Here is a 16,474-nt window from a genome sequence, read left to right on the forward strand (position 1 = left end):
CCTTTCAGTAATACCGTTACGAAAATGAAATAACAGCAATTGTGTTGGTTTGATTAACAAAGTTCTTTCAGCATCTAGGATGTAGTCTCAATAGCTAGATTGAAAGATAGCCTTTTTCTCCAGTGAGTCATACATTCTCTCCAGCAAGAGAAAGTATTGCAGCAGCCGCTTGTACAATTCGCCAAGAGAAAGTATTGCAGCAGTATTGAAAGTGGTAGCTTTTTGAGTCACTCTGAGGAGCCTGGAGGACGGTGTGAGTACAGGATGAGGATGAGTGGCAGACGTTGCTGTCTGGAGAGGCTTCTCTGAATTGGCCCAAAATGCTGGTCAGTTAGCAGCCTTTTAGTGTGAGCTTTTCTACTTGAAAAAGAGGGGACACATTTAACTATCAAAAAGGGCAATGCTAAGGATCATTGGCTTTGCAGGGACAAAAACCACATGGGAGAAGGCTGCCATGAGGATGGGAATTGAGTCATACCAAGGAGGAAAAGCTGATGAGTTCCAACCCAGAAGTGATCTTCACCACTGATGACTTTATGTTTTACTGATCAGAAACAGCTCAAATCCCAGGTGCACAGGGCCTGATTCAGATCAGTACCAAAGCGCACACAGAGAGGGGGCTAAAGCTTCCCGCCTTCCCTGTTTTCTTAACATGAAAGGGCCACATGGAGCTGCTCTCTGTGCTGATGGAAGGGTTGCCAGCCTCCCAGTGGGATATGGAGTTCTCCTACAATCATAACTGATCTCCAGACTGCTGAAATCAGATCCCTGGAGGAAGTGGAAACTTTGGATGTTGGAGTCTATAATATCACATCCCTGCTAAGCTCTCTCTCCTTCCCGAATTGCAGTCTTATACCATCACGCTTCCTGATAGATTCTAATTTGCTCAGTGCTGATTTTCAAAGTTTTAGTGTCAGGTTAAGGCATTTGACAGAAGTTGTTTTGTTTGTCTGTTTACATGCACTCATTCATTCACTCCCTCCCTCTCTTATGCCTATATATTTCTTGTGATTATTTATATACCATTCACTGTCAAGCATTGTATACTCATCTTATATTATAGAATCCAGATTGTAGAGTTGTTACTAACCCAGAATTAAATATGGGCACATCAAAGTAGCAACCCCCACCTTTCTTCTTTCGCTTTTACTAACAGATGCAGGAATGTCCTCTTTGAAGATAAGACCTCCTGGGACTTGTTCTCAGGTTCAGCCAGGCCTGAACCCAGGATGTGCTAGTCGCAATATAGATAAGGAGCCCAGCGTGTGAATTTCACACGTGAATGTAGAACTGTTTATAGAACCTTTGATGTGCCATTTAAAGCATGTATTCTAGTGTTACAAAGTATCAGTTCCAATCTTCAGCTGGAATAAGCCACATGGATTATCAATAAACCTAACTGTTTCAAAATCCAAGGACTGGTTATTTTGAAATCTCATGCTTGACTTTTGAATCTCTTGAATTTTGGAATGGTTGCCCTTTCTTTTAAAATATTTTTGACAACTACCATGCATTACTGCGCTTTTTATATGCTTGGTTATGCACTGTTTTTCAGATTTTTATTTTCTGGGCATTTTCATAATTGTACTTATTACACTTTATTTTGTCTATTGTTATTATATTGTAAACCATTCTGACTGCCAATATAAATAAAATACAATACGCATCACCCCGTGGCGCAGAATGGTAAAGCTGCAGTACTGCAGTCGGAGCCCTCTGCTCACGACCTGAGTTCGATCCCAGCGGAAGCTGGTTCAGGTAGCTGGCTCCAGGTTGACTCAGCCTTCCATCCTTCTGAGGTCGGTAAAATGAGTACCCAGCTTCCTGGGGGAAAGTGTAGATGCCTGGGGAAGGCAATGGCAAACCACCCCGTAAAGTCTGTTGTGAAAATGCTGCGAAAGCAACATCACCCCAGAGTCAAAAACGACTGGTGCTTGCACAGGGGACTACCTTTACATTTTACCTTTACTTTCATGTTGGAATCTCCCATGGCAAGCATAGGATTGCAGCTTTTAAAACTAACAAAGTTTGAGTCCAGTGGCACCTTTAAGTTCAACAAAGCTTCATTCGAGGCATAAGCTATCATGTGCATGCATACTTCTTCAGATACAATGAAATGGAAATTACCAGACCATACTTATAGGTAGAGAGTGAGCAGCATATTGCATAATGAATAATGAAGATGTTTAACAGATTCAAAGACCAAACAGGAATAACAAACTTAGTTTATATGGTTTACCATTTGTCTGGGTTTAACTCTGGAGGAAAACATAGTGAAGGAAATAAATATGTCAAAATTGGAGATTAATCGAAGGTTGTGGAATGCAGAAAGTAATTAATTGAGACCTTGCCATTATGCTCCATCCTTCTCCTCTTAAGCACAGAGGTGACCTTACGGCATCTTTTTATTTGAAGTAGGGTGACTGACTCTGTAATCTCCCATGTCAATTTTCTGGACATTACTGTAAAAACATACAATGAATGCATAGACGCCATTTTATGCTGGAAACCTACTGACTGATGAACACATCTACATGCCACCAGCTACCATCCAAAACATGCCAAATGAGCCACTGTATATGCAGTCAGGCTCTATGCTGCAGCCGCATCTGCTCATCCTATAGATAAAAATTCTCACCTGAGGAATCTAAACCACTAAAATATCCACCTGATGAGGTCAACAAATGGATGAACAAAACCAAAACGGTACTCAGAGAAAACCTGTTGCAAGACAGACCTCAAAGAAACAATAATGGAACACTACTAGTGGTCACATACAGCTGTCAACGCAAAACAGTTCAGTGCTTCATCAGCAACTCACAAATTCTACTGGATAATGACAGTTCTCTTCTTCCACAAACCTGCGGGGGGTCTTTTCTTGCACATGGACAGGCCCCCAGCCTGAAACAACTGCTCACCCATAGTAAGGCAACATCTAATTTGAACCCAGAGGATGCGTTCACACTACACTAAATAATGCATTTTGCAACCGGATTTTTACTGTGTAAGAATAACAAAAATCCAGTTAAAAAACACATGCAGTGCAGTGTGAATGCACCCAGACACTGGTATCAGAGCCTGCAATAAACCCAGATGCCAACTTTGCTGCCACATACACATCACTGAATCAACTACACCATCTCAGGCTCATTCACATGCTCATCTTCTAAAACGGTATATGCCATTAAATGCCAATGATGTCTTTCAGTTCTCTACATAGGGCAAACAGGTCAAACCCAACGCCAAAGGATAAATGGACACAAATCGGACATCAAGAATCACAAGTCTGAGAAACCTTAGGAGAACACTTCAGCCCTCCAGGATCTTCAATGGGTGACCTCAAAGTAGCTGTTTTATTGCAAAGGAACTTCAGGAACAGACTAGAAAGGGGAAATGCTGAGTTGCAAGTTATTACAACACTCAGAAAAATGGAATCCCCAGAACTTAACGGGAATATTTTTTCTTATCTCATTACATATGCTAACCTTATTCAGACCTTACATCTATATTCTCATCAGTCCTCCGGAAGAGCCACACATCCTCTTTATTTCTTATTTAGATTAATAGATTGTAATGTAACATAATGAATAGTAGAATGTAATGTAATTTGAAATGGTAGATTGGAATGTATTTCTCTGGTCTGGGGACAGCAGAGATAACTCTACAAAGCCTCATTTCAAAGAAGATTCTATAAGTCGCTTCCATGCTTGAGAGGAGATGATGGGGCATAATGTCAGGGTTTCAGTTAATTACTCTCAGCATTCCACACTTAATCTCCAATTTTTCCATATTTATTTCCTTCACTATGTTTTCCTCTGGAATTAATCCCAAACAAATGGTAACCACATAAACCAGAAGTATCAAACTCATTTGTTATGAGGGCCAGATTTGACAAAAATGTCACTTTGTTGGGCCAGCCATATACGCCATAAAATATAACACCGGGTACTGGAGATATAAACATTATAAAGGTGATTTGAGATATCAAATGGCAATAAGCAGGTGAATGACAATAGCAGACCTGATTGGATTAGGTGTGGTAAGTAGAGGGGCAATAGGCGTGGAGATATGAGTATTGTTAATGAGACAGGAAACCTAGGTTTCAATTCCATCCAGGAAGATGCAAAGAATAAATGGACATAACTCTGATATCAGAAACCACAACATTCAGTCGCTGCAATAAGAGTAGCAGTGCTCGTAAAAAGGAATTTCAAAGGGTGATTAGAATGAGAAACTGCTGAATTGCAACTGATAATGAAGTTCAAGATAAAGCATCTTCCTGGATTGAACGGAGACCTAGGTTTCCTGTCTCATTGCCAATGTGCACTATTATCATTTGGTATCTGAAATCACGCCACTCTATAAGATATAATGACCAAGCCAAGTGTTCTAATTCCCAATCATGGTCTCTTTGAAAGAAAATAAATCCAGGTAGAAAACAAGAAAAAAAATCTGTTTAGAATAAGCCATAGTAATTTCCTCAGTGGACATTATGCAGCAGCCCTAGAAAAGGAAGCAGGAGAAAGAAATTGCTTGGGGGACTGATTTGAGCCTGTCCACCAGCCACATGTTTGACATCCCTTTATTATAAACTAAGTTTGTTATTTCTGTTTAACATCTTCATTATGCTGCATGCTAATTTACTACTCAACCTCTACCTATATGTATGGACTGCTAATTTCCATTTCATTGTATCTGAAAAAGAGTGCGTGCACACGAAAGTTTATACCTTCACAGTAAAACTATGTTGGTTTTAAATGTGCCAGCCACTGGACCCAAACTTTGTTCTGCTGCTTCAGACCAAAACGGCTACCCACCTGAGCTTTTAAAACCTGATCCTAGGCAACGGATTGTCACACCCTTTACGACCCCTCCTCCCAGGAATCAGCTTGAAGGATGCAATAGCCTTAGCAACCACGCGAAAAACTAATATTCCCTCGACACCAAGTGGACAGCTACCGTGAGCCCCAGGAGCAGAAGTCATGCCTTTTTCTTCTGAAGTCTCGCGATGCCGCGTGGAGAATCAGTTACTGAAGAGGAAAGGAACAACTTGCGTCTGCGCAGTGACATTGCATGGCCTCATGAAAGAAGTAGGGCGCGTAAAGAAGACGAGGAAAGGGGAGGAGGAAGAGTAAGGGGGCGGGGCTTACACGACGCCTCAGTCTTTGCCCGCCGCCATCTTGTTTCACCGCTGCTTCGTGTTCGCACCGTCCGTCACATCCCCGCCCCCGCCCCTCGTTTAGGCCGGGCGCGTGCGCACCGCCTGGGGCTGGCTCCCCGGTATCCGCTCCGGGGGCTGAGGCCACCAAAGCGCGGCAGGAGCCACGGACTCTAGTTACACCGGTAAGTCAAGGAAGGCGTGAAATCGAGGGAGGGGGGGTCATGAGGAGGAGCGGCGGTTGGGCTCTAGCATTCCCCTCCCCCCCTTCTGCCGCTGCCATTCACTCTCTCCCGCTTATCATTGGTTGGAATTCGGCCCTCCGCCTTTCGCTTTATCTTTTGATTGGCCGGCGGTGGGGAAGGCGGATCGGTGTTGCTTTTGTCCGTTGATTGGGTGAACGTCCGGAACGGACCGTGGAGAAAACAGGATAAAGGTGAAATGACGATTTTCTCCCTCCGCGTTCAGGATTACTAAGGGGTGGTTCTATCGAAAAGGGCGGGGCGTTTGGAAGGGAATTCAGTTTGGAAAGGAAAAGAGTTAAGATAACAGATTGGCTGGCGGGAAGAGGAAAGGGAGTTTACAGAGAGCCCCAGTGTTGCATAAATCCTCTGCCCGTTTAATTGTGGCGGGATATCTGTGTTACTTGCGGCGGAACTTCAACAGCAGTCCACTGGTACTTTAAGACTAATTTTATATACAGATGGCAGGGCTTTTCTTTGGACTGAATCTTGTTTTAACTTGGATTCTTCTTTGTATTGTCTCCCCCACTCCTGCTCTGGCTTTGGGGCTTTTTAGAAAAGTAGTAAGTATATTTTGTTCTGCTCAGTGCGTGTACGCTTTGTGCTTCTTGGGGAAGTGAAGCATGAACCCTTATGCTGAAACGAATTTAGTTTTTAAAGTGCCACTTGGACTCCTGTTTAGTATTGCACACTTAAATAAGAGGCAGCTTGTAACTTATTTCTGGCTAAGAGATGCTTACCGAAGGGGTAGCCATGTTAGGCTGTTGTAGCAAAAGAAAACAAAAGTGTAGTGCTAAATTGGGCTGTGTCCCATGAAAGCTCATATTGGAATAAACTTTGTCTTTATGTTGCCAATAGATTTTTGCTTATTAATGACTAAGCCTGCATGGCTGCAATTCTGGGTGTGTAAACCTCACGGAATTCAGTAGCTTACATGTCAAGAAGAAACTTTGCTGACCTTTTTCTCTAGGCTACTTAACAATACTGAGAATTATCAGTCATTTCAACACTAAGTTTGTTCCACTTAAAGGAACACGTATAAATAGCTGTTTCTTACTTGTGCTTGATGGATCCTCTAGCTCTGATGGGAGCTCTTTTCCCACCCCTTGCTAATTTCAGAACCTTTATTGTTAGCATGCTCCATTTTTTTTTTCTCATTTAAGGTTGGGTCTTGTGTGAGATGTAGACCCCTGGAAACTAGACTAAATTTTGAGGTGAAGGAGTGGAAGAAGAGGTTATTGTGTTGTGGTGAGGGTAGAAATTATAGGCAGTGAAGAAACAGGTGGTCAAGTGAAGCTGTTTTGCAGGGAGGTGCTGGTGGTGAGAAGATAGGCGGACTGAGTTCTGTCCAGAACTAGGGAAGAAGATGGCTATCATGGGTGTAGGCCTTGGTAAGTGGCGTAGGTGCAGAAATGCGCCTTTTGAGAAAGAGAAGCTGAAATATAGGGTATGAGAGAACTTACCTGCAGCTGAATTTTGAAATGGAACAAGCATTCTATTGAAGCATGGAGAGTGAAGTCAGGTGTGAAGATCATAGTGGAACGCTGTGCTGAAATGATGAAAGGTGTATTAGAATTATCAATGCGTGCTGGAGAGCAGGATTTGGAAAGTAGTTCATGAGAAGTGCAGTAGAATAGATAAAAGGCAGTTAGTGAATGAATGTTTAGAGTTCAGTGTAAATAATTTGTTGCATGAATGGGAGGTAAAGAGCCTGTGGCCAATAGGTGCAGGATTTAAGTCCCAAGGGGTGGGGATAGGTATAGTGGTTTAGGAGAGTATTACTGTAACAGAGTCATATGACAGGCTGCTGCCCCAAGTAGTCTGTACATAATAATATTGTAGTTGAGGCTTAGCAAAAAGTTTACAATTCATTTGTGGACTAAACAGCATTACAGTAAAATTAGCTATAGAAAAGGCAGCTCTTTATGAGTTCAGGTGCAAATTTAAATGCTTCTGCTTTTTGCCATTTAAACCTGTGGGAAACAGTTAATTTATATGCTAGTTAACTTTCACTGTTTTTGAATGCGGTCTTAGGTAATAATACTATTTGGAGACATTAATAAATGGATCTGGCGTCTGTCATGGCCATCTTAAGCTTTTGTTGTGCCTTGTAATGTAACATCAGTAATTGAAATATTATGTGTCACTCCCTTTAGTTCCCATAACGCTTGCGTCAAATTGCTTAATACTTGTAGAGAGTATTAAGCTCTTTAGAAGAAAAGTGTTTATGGACTACTTCAGCACTACTATTCATGCAGAATGTTAAGATATATATTAAAAGAATTGTTTGCAGGAGGGGCAGGGTATAAATCAACAGAAACAAATAAATAATAAATATAAGGAGACTAAAAGGTCTCTTCCCAATAATAAATTGCAATGATAATGCAATAAATATTTATAACCCAATGGTGCTACTTTGTGGCAGGGGTGGCCAACGGTAGTTCTCCAGATGTTTTTTGCCTACAACTCCCATCAGCCCCAGCCATTGGCCATGCTTACTGGGGCTGATGTTGTAGGCAAAAAACATCTGGAGAGCTACTGTTGGCCACCCCTGAAGGAGAGCATAAATGGTCCTGGACGGGGAAAAGCAACACTAAATTTGAAATACCAGAATTTTTCTTGTCTTGTGAAATGTTAACACATCTGGAAATATTTCAGCTATGAAATCTTCGCTGTGTTGGGTTGGCTGTCATGGTCAGTTGCTTGTTAATCTGTATGACAGGTCACTTCACTTTATATCTTCCTCAGTGTGCAGTGCAATTGGTTTCTTGCACATGTGTGTTCTCATACAGCTTGATCAAGTTCTGCTCCCCTCCATTCTTGTTCCATAACTGCTTCGCTTTGTAGGGGATTGTTCAAATATACAATTAGATAATGCATAAATCTTATAGATCAGCCAGAAATGTTGTGCTTCAGTAAAATTTTACTCTGTGATATTAATCTAAGTAGTCTAAATTTTATTTAAATGTATTTATTTAAATATTTATACCCTGCCCTTTCTCTTGACTCAAGGTGACTCTAGAGACTGCCAATTAGTTTTGAATTGGCAATGTCTGTGTGTATGCACAATATTGTCAAAACCAGATGCAAATCAGTTCATTAGGCATTTGCAGCTGTTCACCATGACCATACAATTCAGGTAATCAGCTCACATCAGATGATTACCTTTGAATATGGTAAGGTGAATGTCAAATGCATTTGTGGTGTCCTAGGCCCCTCCAAATCCTATAGGGAGGATGATTTGTAATGCTGGAGCTCCCCCTTAGGAAGAATAGACCTAAACTGTGGCTAAATTGAATGCTTGAAGGGAGATCTCAATTAGGATGAGGCCCTAGGAAGAGCTGAGGTGGCAAACAAGTTCGTAACAATGTTTTTTTAAAAAAACTCAGGGTATAAAACAGCACTTCAGAGAAGGTACCTTGTGAGTTTATGATTCATGCATATGATGAACGGATTACAGGTACACATTCAATGAGGCGCCTGATGGCCATCAGCCTACTTAGTATTAGATATTATTCCAGTTTGTAGCATGCCACATTTCCACGAACCCTTCAAAGATATTTAGAATCTGGGGTTTTATCCTCAGTGCAGGATGAGCAGTATAAAACCAACTCTCCTGAGAAGCCATGTTAAATGGAGAGAAGGAATGTCCTAAAATGTCAAATGCTCATCGCTACTTGTAAAGCATTCCTTGAGTGTCTTTATGTCTCTTTCTTCTCCAAAGAATTACTGATCTACAGTATGTGTTTGTGAGAGAGCAGTGTGCTAGGAATAAGGGAGTAAATAAGGATGATTAACAGGAATTTCATGGTGTATCATGCTTCCGTTAAGAGAGTGAAATATGAATAATGTTGTTTTTATTAGATGGAGTTATTCAGAAATGCAGCAGGCCCTGCAGTTTTCTTTGTTGGGTCAGGACTCTCAGACTTCCTTCTCTTTCAAATTCTGTTCCTTTACTACTCCTGCATCTTTCCTGCAAAGCCAGTAGATACTGTTAAACATCTGAATTGCAGTGCATACTTCGTTTGATGCAGCACAGTGAATATTGGAATATAGTTTTGGTCTCTAAAGCAGCTTGGGTGGGTGGGGGGAAACAAATGGGGTTGTAGTGGGAGCTCATAATCTCTACAGCTCCCCACTTTTCTTTTTCTTTTTGCCCTTTCCATTTATAAGTAAGGAGAGAATAAGAGATATATGCTCTCTGTAACTTGGTGCCATTCTGCCTCTTGCACATAGATAGCCTGCAAAATGTGGAAGATTGTTGGCTTAGTTTTCTGCAGGCTATAGAGGTAGTTCCATCATGTGTTTTATGACATGTTTTCCCCGACAAGCCAGTGATTTGACTTGATGCCACTCAAGAGGTCAGATTTAGGGGGAATGTTTTGCTTTGTTGCATGTGAAAGCTATAGACTTAAACACTACTATTAACAATAGAGATGCCTTTCTGGATCCAGTAATACTTCACTCAGTGCAACACCCTTTCCCCAGTACTCAGGCAACTTTGGATACTGGCCAGGAGATGATTGTCTTCTCTTGTTTTATGGCATTTGCTTACCTCTCTGAACACATTATTCAGCTTAGGTACATTTTCTTCCTTTATGGTTCAAAAAGAACAAGAGGTGCATCACACAAGTAGAAATGGGAGTTTGACTCCTCAAATAACAGTCTAGTATTTTCAAAGCATTAATCCAGGGGTGTTGAACTCATTTGTTAGGAGGGCCAGATCTGACCCAAACGGAACTTTGTGGGGCCGGGCCATGTGTGTCATAAAAATATAATGTGAAGTAGTGGAGATATAAAGTTTATAAAGGACACAGATAAACATAATTAAAGCTGCTGTGTTTTACCTTAAAATATAAACATGCTTAAAACTTTTGCAGTACTTTGTTTAAAATGGAAAAGTAGGGGAATGGTGGGATTTGGCAATGCAGTTTTTAAAATAAACATCAAGAAAAAGCACAAGGATCACAGCAGAAACTAAAAATATAAAATTCTCTGAGCCTGGGAAAACAATGAAATGGCATTGCAAGCTCCCCCCAGGTGTCTACTCAGAATGGCAATGGCTCTCCAATGTACTATCCCTCTTTGCATGTGGGGTCCCATGTTAGAGTACTCACTAGGCATCAGTTCTCAAGTCCATTAAGCAGAGACAAGCTGGTTCGGAGCATCAACCTTTACTTGCAAGGACACAACTAAAGGAAGCACGAGTTTCAGAAGGCTGTAGGAGTGCTGAAAAGAATTGCAGCACAAAGTTGCAAGGAAAACATGGAATAGATTTCCCATTAAGGTTTCTAAGGTCTATCTATCTGGGTACAGAGACCCTAATGGAAAATCCACCCCACCTTTTCTTTGCAGCTTTGTTTCCTGCTGCAGCCACCAAAGAAAAGGCAGCCTCAAAGGATGAGGACAGGAGAGGAAGGAGGGAGGAGAAAAGAACTCCGTGGGCCTGATTAAAGCCCTGGGTGGACTGATGCTGGACTCTGGGCCTGACATTTGACACCCCTGCATTAATCCTTTTAGAAGAATTAAAAAATAGGGGGGGTTTTGCTCAATTAAAAATTAATTGGATTGCAAAATAATAAAATCAGCTTTTAAAAACTTGTAGTAAATTATCACAACTGTGAACAGTGCTCACAAAGTTTTCTGTCAGGTGAATGATTCACTGAACAGTTCTTAACTTTAGTTTTCATTTGAGAATTTCAGAGCCTGCCTATGGTGGGAAATGTTTCTAAAATTAAAATAGAAATAAAGCAAAGTAATAGCAAATTAAAAACAAAACAATGTAAGCATTAAAATGTGGTTTGTTTGAGTTCTAAGTTTGAAGTTTTCCCTTCACACAAAAGTAATGAGACTAAAGTAAAAATAGTAATGGTTTTTAAAATCCCTGGAGATTTACAGTGCAATCCTGAGAAGAATTAGTACCAGGGGTGTCAGACGTGCAGCCTGAGGGCCAAATCAGGCCCCCAGAGGGCTCTCAATGACTGCGCTATGGAGCAGATGGTCGCAGAACCTACCAGGGGTGGAGCGATCCTGGATTTGGTCCTAAGTAATGCTCAATACTTGGTGAGAGATGTAAAAGTAATTGCACTGCTTGGGAAAAGTGACCATAACGTTATTGATTTCACCATTTGTATAAATAGGGAGTTGCCCCAAAAGACCAGCACAACCTCGTTTAACTTTAAAAGGGGTAAATTCTCTGAGATGAGGAAACTGAAAGGAAAGGTAAATACAGTCAAAACCCTTGGGGAAGCTTGGAGGCTATTTAAAACTACAATCCTAGAAGCTCAGATAAAATATATACCACAAGTTAGGAAAGGCACAAACAGGTATAAGAAAAGGTCTGCATGGTTAACAAACAAAGTTACGGAAGCTGTAAAAGGTAAGAAGGATTCCTTTAAGCGGTGGAAAGCTAGTCCAAGTGAGATTAATAAAAGGGAACACAGGCTGTGGCAAATCAAATGCAAGACTGTGATCAGGCAGGCAAAAAGGGACTATGAGAAGCATATTGCAAAAAACATAAAGACCAACAGTAAACATTTCTTCAAATATATTAGAAGCAGAAAACCAGCCAGGGAGGCAGTGGGGCCCTTAGATGACCAAGGGGTAAAAGCATTACTGAAGGAGGATAGGGAAATGGCTGAGAAGCTGAATGCATTTTTTGCCTCCGTCTTGTCAAGCATGGTGACATTCCATTGTTAATTGATTGTTTTAGGGTCCTGCCTAACCTGGTCTGTGAAGTATCATGGAGAATCCAACTTTGCTAGCTTGTTATTCTTTCCCTTCCCCCGTCTTGCTTTATGGCTTATAATTAGAAGTAGTGAGAACGGAAACTAAGTAATCAGCACCTTCCCATCCATTCCTGTAAGGGAGTACAAGCCATCTGGGGAAAGCAAGGACGCAGACTGATAACACTATGGGAATGTAGACATTTATGATAGTTTATGTGTGAATGCTTTCCTGCAACCCCATCCCTTGGAATCCTTTTGAAGTATGCCTTAAAAGTATTGTATCAATGTATTGGCATCATTACTCTCAAGAACCTGTTACACCAAAGTATCGGTCTATCAATAAACGTAGTCTTTGTATCAACTTCGACTCGTCATTGAACTCGCATCCTTGACATTTTGAGAGTAATCTACAAGAAGTTTAACTGCCCTGGCAACTTTATAGCCGAATGGCTGAAAAAATTCCAGTAAGCAGTGAACTTCCCGAACTTGGGGAAGGGGCGAGAGCACCAACCCCACCGTGGCACCGTGCTGAATGCCCGGAGAGTTGCCCCAAACTCTCCAGCCCTGCCCCAAACAACACAACTCTCAAACAAGAGAAGTGGTGGACCACCACACCTAGCTCCACATCATTCTGTAACTGACACAAAGCAAGAAGCATTTTGACTTACCTTGAGTGATGGATGGTTGGCTGGTCCAGGTTCTTTTGTGTTACCCAGGGTGCACCATGAGGAGGTGAGCCAGAATTGCACCCCAAATGAGGAAGATCACTGGGAGGGCCTCAGATTGTGTGAGAGGAAGGCAGCCATTCCTTCTCTCTCAGCTCAGCAACACACCAGCATCACTGTCCCATTAGAGGGACCTCAGCATTGGTATGGCTGCTGGCTGCCTGTCATCATCACTGGCACCTCCCTCTTTCTTCCTCCTTCCCCTGAAAAAAACCCTTGGTTATCCGGGCTGGGCCTGTGGGTGCTGTTGGTTACAGTTGGGGGCTGCAATGGCCCTTTCAGTATTATTAGGCATGTATGGATGGGGGACTGGGAAAGTTTGGATCGCTTTGCAGTTTTTAAATCAGCATCCACTTTTGGTTTGGGGGGGATGCACTGCCAATCAATTTGTGAGTGAGTTTTTGGGCTGTCTTTGGACTCTAGTCTATTTTTAGTGGAGGAGTGTTTTACAACCACCTTCCAAGCGTGGGCCAAGAGAGGATAGAGGCACAAGTAGGTGCTCACTTCATTCACTCAAAGTCTACATTTGGGGAGCCGAACAGAGGCAAGTTGACCTTCAGGAAGACCAACTGCTCAACTGTCCGGGGTTGCAGGCGATTGCGATGTGGGCAGACAATGTCACCCATATGCGAAAAGACACGCTCGCTCTGCACGCTCGTCAGTGGGCATGAGAGGAACGCCTTGGCCACAGAGGAGAGGGCCGGCCAGACCTCCTCCTTCGTGATCCAGTAGTCCAAAGGAGATGCTTCCTGCGGCTCGAGGGGCTCCAAAAGATAGTCCCTCACCATCGCAGCACCCGTCTTCGCTCTTGGTGCCCTACCCCTCCTAGAAGGGCCAACGACCCGCCCGATGAGTGTCACCTCAGGACTCTTCGTGGCGTGAGTCTGGTGGGAAACACTGCCTAGCTGGAGAGGTTGGGGATGAACAACAGCAGTGGAAGCGGCAGATGAGCTGCTTCCACCCCCCTCCTCCTCAACTACCGGCACTGGGCCCACCCTGACTCTGGAACGCTCGACCTTCTGGGAGAGCTCGTCTCGCCAGTGATCGAGCTCATTGGCTCGCTTGGTGACTGTTCCCTTAAGGCACAGTCTAACATGGTCGCCATCATGTAGACCTTATCCTGGGTGAAAGTCGGAAAGCGGGCCTCAAGCCCTTCCTGCAGAACATAAGAACATAAGAGAAGCCATGTTAGATCAGGCCAATGGCCCATCCAGTCCAACATTCTGTGTCACACAGCGGGCAAAACACACACACACACTGTGGCTAATAGCCACTGATGGACCTCTGCTCCATATTTTTATCTAACCCCCTCTTGAAGGTGGCCATGCTTGTGGCCGCCACCACCTCCTGTGGCAGTGAATTCCACATGTTAATCACCCTTTGGGTGAAGAAGTACTTCCTTTTATCCGTTTTAACCTGTCTCCTCAGCAATTTCATCGAATGCCCACGAGTTCTCGTATTGTGAGAAAGGGAGAAAAGTACTTCTTTCTCTACTTTCTCCATCCCATGCATTATCTTGTAAACCTCTATCATGTCACCCCTCAGTCGACGTTTCTCCAAGCTAAAGAGCCCTAAGCGTTTCAACCTTTCTTCATAGGGTAGGTGTTCCAGCCCTTTAATCATTCTAGTTGCCCTTTTCTGAACTTTCTCCAATGCTATAATATCCTTTTTGAGGTGCGGCGACCAGAACTGCACACAGTACTCCAAATGAGACCACACCATCGATTTATGCAGGGGCATTATGATACTGGCTGATTTGTTTTCAATTCCCTTCCTAATAATTCCCAGCATGGCGTTGGCCTTTTTTATTGCAAACGCACACTGCCTTGACATTTTCAGTGAATTATCTACCACGACCCCAAGATCTCTCTCTTGGTCAATCTCTGCCAGTTCACACCCCATCAACTTGTATTTGTAGCTGGGATTCTTGGCCCCAATGTGCATTACTTTGCACTTGGCCACATTGAACCGCATCTGCCACGTTGACGCCCACTCACCCAGCCTCAACAGATCCCTTTGGAGTTCCTCACAATCCTCTCTGGTTCTCACCACCCTGAACAATTTAGTGTCATCCGCAAATTTGGCCACTTCACTGCTCACTCCCAACTCTAAATCATTTATGAACAAGTTAAAGAGCATGGGACCCAGTACCGAGCCCTGTGGCACCCCACTGCTTACCGTCCTCCACTGCGAAGACTGCCCATTTATACTCACTCTCTGCTTCCTATTACTCAGCCAGTTTTTGATCCACAAGAGGACCTGTCCTTTTACTCCATGACTCTCAAGCTTTCTAAGGAGCCTTTGATGAGGAACTTTATCAAAAGCTTTCTGCAACCCCATCCCTTGGAAGCCTAACAACCAGCGCGCGCACCGCTGGAAGAACGTCTGCACGGCCTTGAGCTGGCACTAGAAACGAGGCCAGGTCCTCATGGGCCATCTGGACCATGGGGACGACCAGTGCGATGCTCACCGTGTCAGACGAGAGCATTTCTGTGTGGGTCTTGAAGGGCCCAAGAACCTCCACAGTCTGAGAAATGACCACCCAATCCTCTCGGGTGAGACGGTTGTCATACCGAAAGACCCTTGTCTCAGAGTCAAAGGCATGCAGGGCTGCTCTCTGCTCCACCATGCGCTCCAGCATGGCACAGGTGGAGTTCCAGTGTGTGCTGATGTCACTGATCTGGCGGTGTCCTGGCACGCCTGTCAGTGTCTGTTTCTCATGCAGCCAATACGAGTCTGTATTGCTGCGTGAGAAGTGACCCATAATGTGCTAACACTTCTAGAGCAGAAGTCGGTACTCATGGGTCATGGCTAGATACCGATGATCCTGGCTTTTTGTTTGGCCTAATGCGTCCTTAACCACGAGGTGGAGAAGGTGGGCCACGCAAGGAAGGCGCTTTAGGCCCTGACGCTGGACAGCAGCCTTGATGTTGGAGCCACCATCAGTCACCACGAAGCCCATGACGACGTCCCCACTGCCTACCCAGCCCTCTACTGCCATGAGAGGATGGATCTGAGAGTGTCCGCTGTGTGCGGCGCGTCGACTGCTTTGGTGTGCAGCAAGGCCCAGCGATAGCCAGCTTGGCGGCCCTGACCCTGCCTGCCACTACTGCTGCCACCCCCACACTGCACTGCCTCCAGCTCTCTGGGTTGCCACCAATGAGCAGTCAGGGAGAGATACCCCTCGAACGCATGTTGGGAGCTCCAGATATCTGAAGTGAAATGAACAGTCTCCCCGGCAGCACGGGACAAATGCTCCTTCACCACAGATCTGGTTGCCCTGAAAACAGCTGGCACAATGGTCCTGCTAATGGTGGTTCTCGCAGGAACTTTGTACCAGGGCACCAGTTACTTGAGCAACCCTAGCACCCCAGGATTCTCGATCACTGAAAATAGAAGCCCATGGGCGATCAACCTGGCAAGGTTCCAGGCGATCACCCTCCTGCCATACCTGATTCCTCCTCTTGGCACACAGGTGCCACCCTTACCAAACATCTCAGGCAGAGATGCCTGGCGTCCCTGTACTCCCACGGAACGCTCCTGGAGAGTGGAGGTAGTCGTGATGGGACGGACCTCCTGGCTGGGTGGTGTTGGCCGCTTGGGCACCACAGCACCAGCCTG

General features: G+C 44.0%; 1 protein-coding gene across 1 annotated transcript in view; it reads left to right on the forward strand.

The window, feature by feature from the left end:
- Positions 1 to 5,150: 5,150 nt before the first annotated feature.
- Positions 5,151 to 16,474, forward strand: part of NFYC (nuclear transcription factor Y subunit gamma) — a 92,955-nt gene continuing 81,631 nt past the window's right edge. Inside the window, exon 1 of the mRNA XM_060258215.1 lies at positions 5,151 to 5,343. The gene's annotated coding sequence lies outside the window, so the exon portion shown is untranslated. The remainder of the gene's footprint in view (positions 5,344 to 16,474) is intronic.

This window comes from Heteronotia binoei, chromosome 17, assembly GCF_032191835.1.
Source record: "Heteronotia binoei isolate CCM8104 ecotype False Entrance Well chromosome 17, APGP_CSIRO_Hbin_v1, whole genome shotgun sequence".
NCBI lineage: Eukaryota > Metazoa > Chordata > Lepidosauria > Squamata > Gekkonidae > Heteronotia > Heteronotia binoei.